General features: G+C 56.0%; 1 protein-coding gene across 4 annotated transcripts in view; it reads right to left on the minus strand.

Moving 5' to 3' along the window:
- MEAK7 (MTOR associated protein, eak-7 homolog) overlaps positions 1-12,572 on the minus strand; it is a 52,962-nt gene that overhangs the window by 21,879 nt on the left and 18,511 nt on the right. The window contains exon 1 of one of the 4 annotated variants that reach the window (XM_045045560.1): positions 6,762-6,938. The exons of the other annotated variants lie outside the window; for them this stretch is intronic. The gene's annotated coding sequence lies outside the window, so the exon portion shown is untranslated. Of the gene's footprint in view, positions 1-6,761; positions 6,939-12,572 lie in introns of those variants that run through there. 4 annotated transcript variants of the gene reach the window in all.

Here is a 12,572-nt window from a genome sequence, read left to right on the forward strand (position 1 = left end):
CTTGCCTGCACACGGACTTCCTTCCAAAGGGGACAGGATGAACGTGGGAGCCGGGTTAACCCTACCGTGGAGAAGTCTCACAAAAACGACCTCGGCCACGTGATCAAGGTCAACATCAACGGCGATGAGTTGGGTTGGTGGCACGGGCCCTTCTGACCAGAGGGCCTCTCTGTTCCACTGCCTGGCACACCCCTGGACTACCCTCCCTCCTGTGGGCTCACATCTCCACTCCAGGGAGAGTTAATCCCTCCCAGAAGGGGGGATCTTAAGGGCTGTGGAGATGAGGGGAAACCTGAGGGGACTCGCTGGGGGCTGAGGCCGTTTCCCCAGGAGTAAGTGGGGAGCCAGCCTCTCACCGCAGGACCGGGGCTAGGGGAGTGGCAGTCCCCCCACGGGCTCCAGCCAATGCCCACGTCACACGTGCGTTACCAGAGGTGTAGGCCCGGCAGAGAAGGGTCTGCTCCTGGCAGTGACCGTCCCACCACCCCGCTGCTCATCAGAGGTGCAGGATCTGGGACAGGATTCAGAATGCAAAGTGGGCACGGCCACCTGGAGTCACCGGGGTCCAGCAAGGACAGACTGCAGGGGCGTGAGCCCGCCCCGGGGCAGACTGGGAGCCACCAGCCAAAGGCCGGGCAATGCCCAGTCGGGGGAGTTGCAGCGGGCCAGGAAGGCCTCCAAGGATGCACCGAAGTGGCCCTGAGATCAAGATCAGCTGTGAACACGGGCTGGGCCCAGATGGCCCAAAGCCAGCTGGCCACAGCGGGGGTCCAAATAGCAGGTCCCACCCCCCACCCAAAACATCCACTTTCTAATTTGCGGAACCTGTGAATATGTGCCCTTACTTGGCAAAAGGGACTCTGCAGATGTGATTAAGGATCTTGAAATGGGGAGAGAACCCTAGACTCTCCAGGTGAGCCCAATGTCATCACAGGTCCTTTTTTTTTTTTTTTTTTTAATTTTTTTTTCAACGTTTATTTATTTTTTTGGGACACAGAGAGACAGAGCATGAACAGGGGAGGGGCAGAGAGAGAGGGAGACACAGAATCGGAAACAGGCTCCAGGCTCTGAGCCATCAGCCCAGAGCCCGACGCGGGGCTCGAACTCACCGACCGCGAGATCGTGACCTGGCTGAAGTTGGACGCTTAACCGACTGCGCCATCCAGGCGCCCCATCACAGGTCCTTCTAAGAGGGAGACAGGAGGGTCAGAGCCAGACAGGATTTCCAGAAGCCAGAAAAGGCAGGGGAGAAATTCTCTGGAGCCTCCAGCAAGAACACAGACCTGCTGACATCTTGGTCTCAGACCTGTGACCTCCTGAACCGTAAGGGAGTGAGTTACTGCCACTAAAGGTGGGGTAGTTTGCTACAGCAGCAACGGGGGGTGGGGGGAGCACGGATAACCTCTCCTCCCTCCGTCCCTCAGCTGGGAGCCCGCAGGGGTCAGAAAGCAGGGTGGCCAGAGGTAGCAAATGAAGACACAAGATGCCCAGTTAAATCTGAATTTCAGATCAACAGTCATTGTTTTTGGTAGAGTCCCCAGTGTTGCATGGGACCTACTACTCACCCTGAAAAGAAATGATCGATACAAATGTTACTGGGCATCCCGGTTTTATCCAGCAACCCTAGTGACAACAGCAGCTGTAAGGGAAGAAGGGAGCAAGGAAGACAAACACCACACTCCCCCAACCCCCCCCCCCCGAAATGTCCACAGCAGGCTCTAGAAGGGAGAGGGGAAGATGTAATGTTGAATGCAGGTCCGAGCGTTATCAGTCGGGACTGGACATTTTTCAGGGCTAAACTGAGACCACCAGCAATCTAAAAGTGACCCGAGACTTAGTTTCCCAAGAATGGAGAAAAAAAAAAAAAAAATCATGGGGAAGGGCTGGACTTTTCATCGGGCGTCGAGCGGGTTCAAGGAGCGGCAGGAAATAAAAAGGCTATCATGGTTGCACCTGCAAAGCTATCTTGGACCGGTGACAGTGGGACAGAAAGCTCCATCTCTAGCTCAAGGTCAAGGGGCCAACAGAAGCAGCCACGATGAAGGGTCCTGTGTGTGCTTTGCCTCTGGTCTGGCCCCACCCCTCACCCCTGCTGGGTTAGAGTCACTGCAGGGAACAAAAACCGGCTCTTTCGTTTTCCAAACCCAGACCTGTCACAGCCAATGAGGCCAGGCGCCCACAAGGTGGCGCCCACGATCACTGTAAGAGACTTTGCTACAGTCCTGTGTGTTTTCAGGGGCGCCTGGCTGGCCGTAGGTGGAACCCGTGACTCTTGATCTCAGGGTTGTAAGTTTGAGCCCCAGGTTGGGGGTAGAGATTACTTAAAAATAAACTCTTTAGGGGTGCCTGGGTGGCTCAGTCAGTTAAGCCAGCTTGATCTTGGCTCTGGTCATTGATCTCACAGTTCGTGAGTTCAAGACCCATGTCGGGCTCTACGCTGACGGTGCAGAGCCTGCCTGGAATTCTGTCTCTCCTTTCTCTGTCCCTTCCCTACACATGCACGTGGGCTCTCTCTCTCTCGCTCTCTCTCTCTCTCTCTCAAAATACATAAACTTTCCTGTGCAACCTACAGCCAGTGTCCCCTATGATTAACATCTTACATCAGTATGGCACATTTGTCACCATTAGTGAAGCAATATTGATCCCTCGTTACATGCAGCTCTCCAGGCGGGGATGGTTGCTCAGACTCTCCTCGGTTTTTATGACCGGGACAGTTTGAGGCATGCTGGTCAGGTGTTCTGTCGGGTTCCCCTTTATTGGGATTTGCCTGGTGTTTTCCTCATGACTAGACTAGGGTTGTGGGTTTGAGGGGTGAAGATTTACACCCCTTTGAGGGGTGTAAAGCGTCTGCTCGTCCATCGTATCAAGGACACAGGCCATCACTGTGACTTATCTCGGTTGGTGTTGACCTTGGCCAACCACCATCCAGTGTTGACCTTGGTTTCGCCATCACCCAGTCTCTCTCCTTCCTCTTTTCATACTGTGCTCTTTGAATCGCGTGTTTTTCAAAGGTTTGCGCATGTGACATTTACTTGGGGCTCTAGTCTCTTCCTGCCTCTCCAATTATCCAAATAAAACTTCATCGGGGCGCCTGGGTGGCTCAGTCCGTTGAGCATCCAACTTCGGCTCAGGTCATTCATGATCTTGCGGTTCATGACTTTGAGCCCCGCATCAGTCTCTGGGCTGACAGCTCAGAGTCTGGAGCCCGCTTCGGATTCTGTGTCTCCCCCCACTCTCTCTCCCTGCCCCTGCCCCGCTCGCACTCAGTTTCTATCTCTCAAAAATAAAAATAAACATTAAAAAAATTTAAAAAAAAATTTTTTTAAAACTTCATCAGTATCCTCAAAGGGGTCATAGGAAGGAGAAGGCAGGAGAGGACAGCCAGAGACCAGCAGTGTGAGAAGGCCCCAGGGGCGCCCTGCCCCTGCCCTGGGAGCAGCGACCCCACACCTGTGCCCTCACACCTGTCACCAGCTTAAAAACCCTTCAGTGACCTCCACCCTCCTGAGCAGACCCGACGACTCCTCACACCCTGGGTTTGGCCGTCCCCCCCCACACACACACACACGCATGCCGTCCCACTCTGGGTGACACGGGACACACATGGCCTCTTCACAGTGTTTCGTGAGCCTCGCAGAGTTGGTGACATCCTAGATTCACAACCCACCATGTCTCGCCACGACAAAGCTGCATTTCTGCTTTTGTGGTCCACAGGCCTTTTTCTTCCTCTAAGACCATGAGAGGTGCCAAAACCTCCTCGTTGCTAAAATCCTCTGTGCACAGGCCCAGATGGCAGTGTCTCTACAGCTGAGCTGAGCAAGGCCTGTGTCTCAGCCCGCTCACCTGCGTGGGGCCACCGCGGGGACTGCCTTATGTGGTGAAAAGCAGCCCCGGGGCCGGGAGGGCAGCAGGGCTCATAAAGGAAGCCCTCAGTTTCAAAAGAGGCTTTGCACGGATTTTTGCAGAAGGTCTGGCCTCCAAGCCTGCAGTCTGCTCACTACCTTCCCCGAAGGGACCGTGTATCTATGGCAACCAGGAATTAGGTGTCAAAGAGACCTTCCTGTCCGGCAGCTAAAACATAAAGGGGGGGGGGGGACAGAACAGGCCTCCAGGAACCCACCCCCAAGAACGCTGTGTGGCGGGGACGAGGCGACATTGGCCACAACCACGCCCAGGGCCGCGGGGCACAGGTTCAGGGGCTGCTGTAAACGGGATGTGTGGTGCGCGTGGAAAATACCAGACTTCAGCGACGGGGTGGGGTCTTTTCCTAATTTTTAAAATGGCGTGAGAAGACGGTTTTAAGCGTCAACTCTCTCAGTAAGTTGCATTTTCTAGAACCCCGAGGAGGGCTTCCTGTATGGGGAATGGCATCCTGAGCCTGGCTTCCCTGGAGGAGACCAGTCCCTTAGGGTAAGTTTGTCACATCGTTCACTCGCTCAGCCCGTCTCCTGCGCCCCTGCTGAGTGCTAGACTCGGTGCTAAGGGCCGGGGACGCAGAAGCGAGGCCTGCGCGGCTCAGACACGTAAAGTGTCCCTGCCCCCGGGGCCCGTGAAGCAGGCCCCGGGGATCCCAGAATGCCGCCCCACTCCTGACCCCTCCCCGAGCCCACCCGCCAACAAACCGGAGACAGGGTCGGTGGGGGAAGGATCAGTACCACGCGGAGAAGGTGCTGGGGTGCGAACCTGCTGTCCCCAGTCAGAGCACTCAGGGGCACCCCTGCAGCCCAACGCCCCACTCCTGAGTGTCCCCCAGCCCCCCCCCTCGCCCACCCATCTGTCCTTCCATCCATCCCAGAGGTACTTAGCCCCCACTGCCCCTTGGACACCCTGGAAAGATTATGAAAATTCTTTAACCTAAGAGGCACAAAGCAGAATAAAACAAACCCTCCTCTACCCACCGCCTAGATTTAGCAACTGTTAACATTTTGCCCTATTTCCTACGGCTGCCGGTATCTGAAAGGAGACCAGAGTCGTCCTGACCCTCAGCCCTAAATAGGCCCATCTCCGTCCCTGTGAAATAGGACACTTGTCACCCAACCACAATACCGTTAACAAAAATCCTGAATATCGTCTGACCCTCCATCTGGGGGCTCCGGTTAGAAATGCGGGCTCTGGGGTCTTGCCCCAGACCTACTGAACCAGAATCCACATCGCAAGAAGGTCCCCAACTAACCTGCGTGCACATTACAGTCCGGAAAACAAACTCGACACCCGGTCTGTTGGGGGCTGAATTCTACGCCTCCCGATTCATAGGCCGAAGCCCCAACCCCAGGACTCAGAATGTGGCCTTAGTTGGAAATAGGGTCAGTGCAGACGTCATCAGTTCAGACGAGGTCATTCCGGAGCAGGGTGGGCCCCTAATCCAGCGTGACTGGCGTCGTTTTAAAATTTGGACACAGACAGACACACACGGGGAGGACGACGCGAGGAGACGGGGAAAAGGGTGGCCGTCCACAGGCTGAGGGGCGCCTGGAACAGAGATCCTCACGGCCTCAGAGGGACTAGCGCTGCTGACGCCACAGTGATTCTGGACCCCAGGCCTCCAGAGCGGAGAGAGAGAACGCTTGCGCCGTTTCAGCCAGAGCTTGGGGTCCCGAGCCACAGCGGCCCCGGGACACCATGCACAGCCCATACTCTAAACCTCACCTGCAGGGTTTTTCAACGACCCAAGGCTGAGCCCATGCTGGAAGGTTCTGACAGAGCCCGTCTGGGTGCGGCTTAGACTGTCCCTCACGCCCCTGGCAATTCTCAGCTGCCTGCTTTCCCAGTTAACCTTGACAAAGTGGGCCGGGGAGGGGGGGGTCCCCCACCTGCTGCGGGGGGCTTCGCGAAGAAGGGCTGGCAGGTTATCTGGGGAGAGAAGTACCCGACCTCAGGGTGGGGACCCTCAGAGCTGTGGCCCTCAACGTGGGGTCCTGGGCCTGCAGCATCCACATCACCTGGGAGCTTGTGGGAAACGCAGGTGCAGGTACCCCCCCCCCAGACGTTCGGAATCAAGAGGCTGGGGGCGCCCAACAAGCTATGTTTTAAGGAACCCTCCCTGCAATTCTGATGCACGCCCGAGCCTGAGGAGCAGAGCCTTAAAGAAACAGGGGCCGGGGCGCCTTGGGGGACTCAGTTAAGCGTCTGACTCGAGCTCAGGTCATGATCTCGCGGTTCGTGGGTTCGAGCCCCGCGTCGGGCTCTGTGCTGACAGCTCAGAGCCTGGAGCCTGTTTCAGATTCTGTGTCTCCCTCTCTCTGACCCTCCCCTGTTCGTGCTCTGTCTCCCCTCTTTCAAAAATACATAAACATTAAAATTTTTTTTTAGTTAAAAAAAAAGAAAAAAGCACGGGCCTGAACCCTGGATGTGTTCTGACAACCTCCACCCATGCCAGCCCGTGGGGACTTTAAGAGCACCCGCGCTCTCTCCGTTGAGGTGGAAAGCAGCAAAATCCCCCATCAATAGCCGCAGGCTCGGGATCTCCTTCCCAGACCCCCAAACTGGCCTCTCCATTCAACTGATGGCTCCCGGACGTTCACTCTATTAACTTGTGTGGTGAATCATTCACACGGCCAGCCAACACGGTAACAACGTCAAACAGTCGGAGAGAGAGAGGCTAGAATACAAGGGAAATCCTGACACCCGGCCCCCCAGTCCCGCTCCCCCAAGGCAGCCAAGACCACAAGCTTCTGGGGGCTTTGCCCGGAGCCAGTCTGTGAAGCCACACCCGAGTGCATCCATAGCCCCTTCAACACACACACCGGAAGCCAGCGTCATACCTGGTCTCTTTCCTCCGTGTACCATCCACCCTGGAGCTCACACGACCGTCTGTTTTTATAACGTGCCGCCGTCTGAGAACAGATAACTGAGCCCGTCCCTTACGGACCAGCATGTCGCTTGTTCCCCATCTGTGGCCTTTCCGCGCAAGCCTGCCTTTCGCGGTCTTGTACATTTTGACACAAAGGGCCCGATGTCGAGCGGCCAGACGTGTGGATTTCACGAGCCAGTTAAAACGTCGAGGGGCTGATACAAAGCGAAAAGGACGTTGAAAAATGAGAATACTCGCCTAACTTCTGTTGCATCGAGTAAAATCGTTTTCACACCCGAGTCTCGGGAAGATGAGATTTTTTTTTTAAAGAGCCATTAACAGAGCGCGTTGTTTTGTAGGACGCTCGCTTTTCTGGTGTGATTACGGGCCTGGAATGTCTTCACCCTGGACCCTGCAGCTTGTTCCTAACCCTTGCAGATCTGCGGGCAAGTGGGGGCATTGCCGGGCGCCAGAACCTACGTTTTTTCCCAGGTGATTCACGGGCACGTGAAAGTTCGAGAAGCCCTGGGCTAAAGAGGGCTTTGCCGACGCCCGCTAAAACCCTGCGAAGGGGTACAGTCAGCGTGAACTGGGGGGGGTGGGGGCAGTGTGTGTGGTCGGACAGCTGGCTGGGGTCCAATTCTGCAGACTTTGTTTGCGGAACACTGAGAAAGATGCTTCATCTTTCTGAGCCTCAGTCTCCCCATCTTTTTTCCTTGCGTCAGTAAGGAAGGGACCCCGACTCCCTCAGGGGCCACGGTCTTCCGGGCTCTGACCTTCCCAGAAACCCATACGGTCCTACATACTTTAAATTCCGTGGTCGTGGGGTGCCCGGGTGGCTCAGTCGATTAAGCGTCCAACTTGGGCTCGGGTCATGATCTCACAGTGCGTGGGTTCGAGCCCCGCGTGGGGCTCTGGGCTGACAGCTCGGAGCCCGGAGCCCGCTTCGGATTCTGTGTCCTCCTTTCTCTCTGCTCCTCCCCTGCTCATGCTCTGTCTGTCTCTCTCTCTTAAGAATAAAAAAAAAAAAAAAAAAAAAAAAAAATGAAGGTAGGGGCAGAGTTGTTTCCCTGGGGGAGGGGCATCCCTTTTGGGTTTCTCCTGACTTCTGGTGGCTCCCAGCGGTCCTCGGTGCCACGGAACTTACAGACGCATCACACGCCTCTGCTGCCATTGTCACAGGGCCTCGTCCGTGTCTGTGACTTCTCTTCTGTCTCCCGTAAGGCCACCGGTCATTGGATTCAGGGCCTGTCCTGATCCAGGATGAGCTCATCTCGAATCTTCATGACATCTGCAAAACCTCCATCTCCAAACAAGATCCCGCACACAGGTGCCGGGCAGACACGTCTTCGGGGGGGAGGGGGGCGGGGGGCGGGGGGGGAACCGTTCAAGCCACCACGGGTCGGCCTGCAGTTCGCTCCTCTCTGAGGGGCTTATGCTTGTCACACCCCCTCTCATCCGGGAGGGAGAGAGGCTGTGTCCTCTGAGATGTCAGCCCTCCGGAAGCTGGCGGGGGCCGCGCTCACGCCCACTGCGTTGTGCACCGCCCTGACCACAGCCCTCGGCTCTTACACCCACCGGGACACCGAGGGCCACAGACACGCAGCCAGGTGGCTGTGAGGCCTGGTCCCACCCGGCAGCCCGCTGATTTCATGGGGCAAACCGGGGCCCCAACATCCAGGGGAGGCCGACAGGGAAGGACGGGCCCCAAATAAAAGGGCGTTCATCTGGCGATGCTCGGGGAAACACTTCACGACGCCACAGAATCAGGAGCCGGTTTGATGAGCCCCACAGATGAGTGTCCCGAGTCCTCCACGGTCACGTGCGGGAGGCCACCGGAGCTGGGACGCACGCCCGGACACACGCTCTCGGACGGCACAGACGGTCTGCGGGATCCCGTGGGGAGTTCATACAAGCCCGGATGCCCAGGCTGCGTCCACACCAACGGAGTCAGCAGCTCTGGGAGACGGGGTTCAGGCATCGGGGGTTCCCGTGCACAGCAGCATCGAGAACCGCGGGTGTGTCACCGGAAGCTGTTGCCGTGCCGGCTGGGGCTTCGTGGGAGGACATGGGGCTCGAGCTCACGGCCCCGAGATCAAGAGTCACACGCTCCTCTGACTGAGCCAGCCGGGCGGCCCGTGCATGCTTTTTGGTTAATGTTTTCCCCTGTCCCATGGACACCGACTTCGTAGTTAGAACCCTTACCTTAACGACTCACTTTCCGTGTGACAACTAAGCGTCCCTTACTTGTAGAGAAACACGAAGGTCCTGGGGATTGCTGACCACTTGCCCAGAGGTGCCTCAGGAAGGTCCCGCTTTGGATTCTGTGTCTCCCCCTCTCTCTGCCCCTTCCCTGCTTGTGCGCGTACGCACTCTCTCTCAAAAAAATAAATAAACGTTAAAAATAAAAAAATAAAAAAAAAGAATTTTCCAACCAAGTTCTGTTCTTTGAGTAAATATGGACGTTATTTGAAAACATAACAGTACCAAGCACGCAAATCACACTATGTGCCGAGCGCTTCGCGGCTCAGAACCGTTTAATTATCCCTCGGGCCACGAGGCGAGTTCAGGCATTAACCAAGCGTTACTGCCCCGAGGACACAGAGGCCAAGAAAGCTTAACTGACCTGCTCAAAATCCCATGAGAATGTCTGAGCTGGGATTTGCTTCTGGAATCTGTGAACTCCACCACTGCCCTTTGCTGCAAAGAAAAGAAAGGACGCACGAAGAGAGGGGAAGCCAGCTCAGCTCAGGAACAGGACCCAAACCCACAGAGTTTAAGGGCAGAAATGCCCTCAGCCTGCAGCCTCAGGGGCTCGTTGTGGGCAGTCCATCAAGAAAGGGGGCAGGGGGGCGCCTGGGTGGCGCAGTCGGTTAAGCGTCCGACTTCAGCCAGGTCACGATCTCGCGGTCTGTGAGTTCGAGCCCCGCGTTGGGCTCTGGGCTGATGGCTCAGAGCCTGGAGCCTGTTTCCGATTCTGTGTCTCCCTCTCTCTCTGCCCCTCCCCCGTTCATACTCTGTCTCTCTCTGTCCCCCAAAAAATAAATAAACGTTGAAAAAAAAATTAAAAAAAAAAAAAAAAGAAAGGGGGCAGGGCAGACCTGCCCTGTGTGACCGGGCCACTTCTCTGCCTGGCTCAGTTTCCCCGTCTGTAAAATGGGCAGTGATCGCACCCACCTCCTATTCTAGGCATTAAGGAAAACTCTCAAAATAGCGCCCGGCTCCTCAGTGGCCAGCAGAAGTTGGCTTACGTTATTCCTGTTTTTCTGCTCGATTCGACACGCCCAACAAACCACCAGCGCTCCCACGCACCTCGGTCTGGAATGGTGTGAATCCGTGGGGATAACGCAGCCCCCTACCTCAGAATCTGTCCAGGCCGACTTTGTGACAACCGCGTGGGGATCGCAGCGGCTTAGGATGTGTGCCTGTGACTTTTAAAAAAAACATTTTTTTTAATGTTTCTTTTTGAGAGAGAGAGAGACAGAGGGCAAGCAGGAGAGGGGCAGAGAGAGAGGGGGACCCAGAATCCCAAGCAGGCTCCAGGCTCCGAGCCGTCGGCACAGAGCCCGACGCGGGGCTCAAACTCACGAACCGCGAGATCATGACCTGAGCCGAAGTCGGACGCTTCGGCTCCCCGACGGAGCCCCCCCCGGGGCGCCCCAATGACCAGGACTTTTTTCAAGGTCATAAAAGGGTTGCAGCTGTATCTGGGGGTCAGTCCTCTCATTTCCACACCAAAGCCCCGAACACGGATTCTGGCAGATGGAAAACTAGGCTTCCTCTCGGAGCCTGTTTCCTCCTCTGTGAAATGGGCGCAGTGAGAGTTGCCTCCGTTCGTGTCACTCAGGGTGGCGTCAGGGACCAGCAGCACCAGCAAAGGCTGAGATCCGTTAGAAACGCAGACCCTCGGCCACCACCCCCAGAGCTGCCGAAGCAGAAGCTAATTTTGCTGGAGATCCTCCGGGGAAGTTGCGGGCACGTTACGTTTTTTGAAAAGTCCTACCCTGCCTCGCAGAGTCTCGTTTGGAGCAAATAAACTGTAAGGCACCTGTACGTTATTGACTTAGATACAGGTTAGCTCCTTCCCCTTGACCTTCTTTTCTGCCCAAAGGAAGGTAGAAACTCTACCTTGTCCGTAACCTGCAGTCGTGGTGACCCTGGGCGGAGGCTGGTGTCTGTACCTCATAAGCACAAGGTCTCATCCTCCCGGGGGCTCCTCTGGGGTAGAAACTATTGTCCCATGTGACAGACGAGCAAACAGATGCTCAGAGAGGTCCTGTGACTTGCCCACGTTTGCCGAGGCTGAGGCAGGCTGGGGGACGCCGTCTGATGCCACAGCCCTTGTTCTGATCACCACGCCCTCCTCCCCGTGTCCCTCAGCCTGCGCCCTTTGGGACCCCAGGTTTGGTGGGCTCCCTGCTCCCACCCTCCAGAGACACCTGCAGCTTGGGGAGGTGGCCCTGCCCCACCCCACCCCCACCCCCACGCCACTCTGGGAAGTCTGGACAAACACCCTCCAAGCCAGACCAGCCAGGACCGAAACAAAGAAACCCAAAAATGTTACCAACTTGCAAATTTATGGGCAGTTGGGGAATGCCGGGTTTGCATATTTTAGCGCCGTGTCCTTTCGCCCAGTCCTCTGCGATCACGTCATTCTGATTCTCTCATTCACACGGGTAACGAGGGCGGTGGCTGGGACGGTGAATGTGGACGCAGTGACCCTTCCAGAATAGAGTGGCCAGATGGCTCCGTCTTCCTGAGAGGGGTTCCCCAGACGCGCCTCAGGACCTTGGGAGCGTCCCTGGAAGCTCCTTCCTCGATGGCTCAGATCTCATCTCTTATTTGGGAGTCCTGATTTCTTTCTTTCTTTCTTTCTTTCTTTCTTTCTTTCTTTCTTTCTTTCTTTCTTTCTTTCTTTCTTTCTGTCTTTCTTTCTTTCTGTCTCTCTCTCTCTCTCTCTCTCTCTCTCTCTTTCTTTCATGTTTATTTATTTTTGAGAGAGAGACTGAGCGTGAACGGGCGAGGGGCAGAGAGAGAGGGAGACACAGAAACCCAAGCAGGCTCCAGGCTGCCAGTGCAGAGCCCGACCCGGGGCTCGAACTCACGGAACCGTGAGATCATGACCTGAGCCGAAATCAAGAGTCAGCCACTTAACCGGCTGAGCCAGCCAGCCAGCCAGCCGCCCCCGGAGTCCTGATTTCTTGTTTCGCACGAGTTCCCTCCCGGGGACACCCTGGCCGCTTCCTGCCTGCAGGAGGGAGGCTGGGAGGGTTCTGCCAATCTCGTCATCGGGAAGGACATCGGAGCCCGAGGGCCAGGAGCAGGAAGCCACACAGCAGAGCCGGCTGCTAGAAAGGCCCCTGCGGCTGCCACCCCAAGAACGTGATCTCATTGCTGAAATATCACGGTGGCGCATTCGTTCGACCATCGTAAAGCACCTTTAGTCGTTCCTTATCAAAGAAATACAAAGACCTTCCGGACACAAAAAGCAAGAAGCCACACACACACACACACACACACACACACACACACACACGGTGTGTCGGGAGTCACCAAGACCATGCCACATTCAGAGACTCACTAGAAGGACTCCTATTTGCACACGTGGTTGTGTTCACGGCTGAGATCTGTTTAGAGCAACGGGGTCAGGATACGCAGCCAGATCCTCAGGAAAACCCCCCAGGGAGAGCCTTTCCAACTGAATGTTTGTGTCCCCTCGAAACTCATATGTTGAGGCTCTAAGCCCCAATGTGATGGCATTGGGAAATGGGGAGCCCTTGGG

Source organism: Felis catus, chromosome E2, assembly GCF_018350175.1.
Source record: "Felis catus isolate Fca126 chromosome E2, F.catus_Fca126_mat1.0, whole genome shotgun sequence".
Classification (NCBI taxonomy): Eukaryota; Metazoa; Chordata; class Mammalia; order Carnivora; family Felidae; genus Felis; species Felis catus.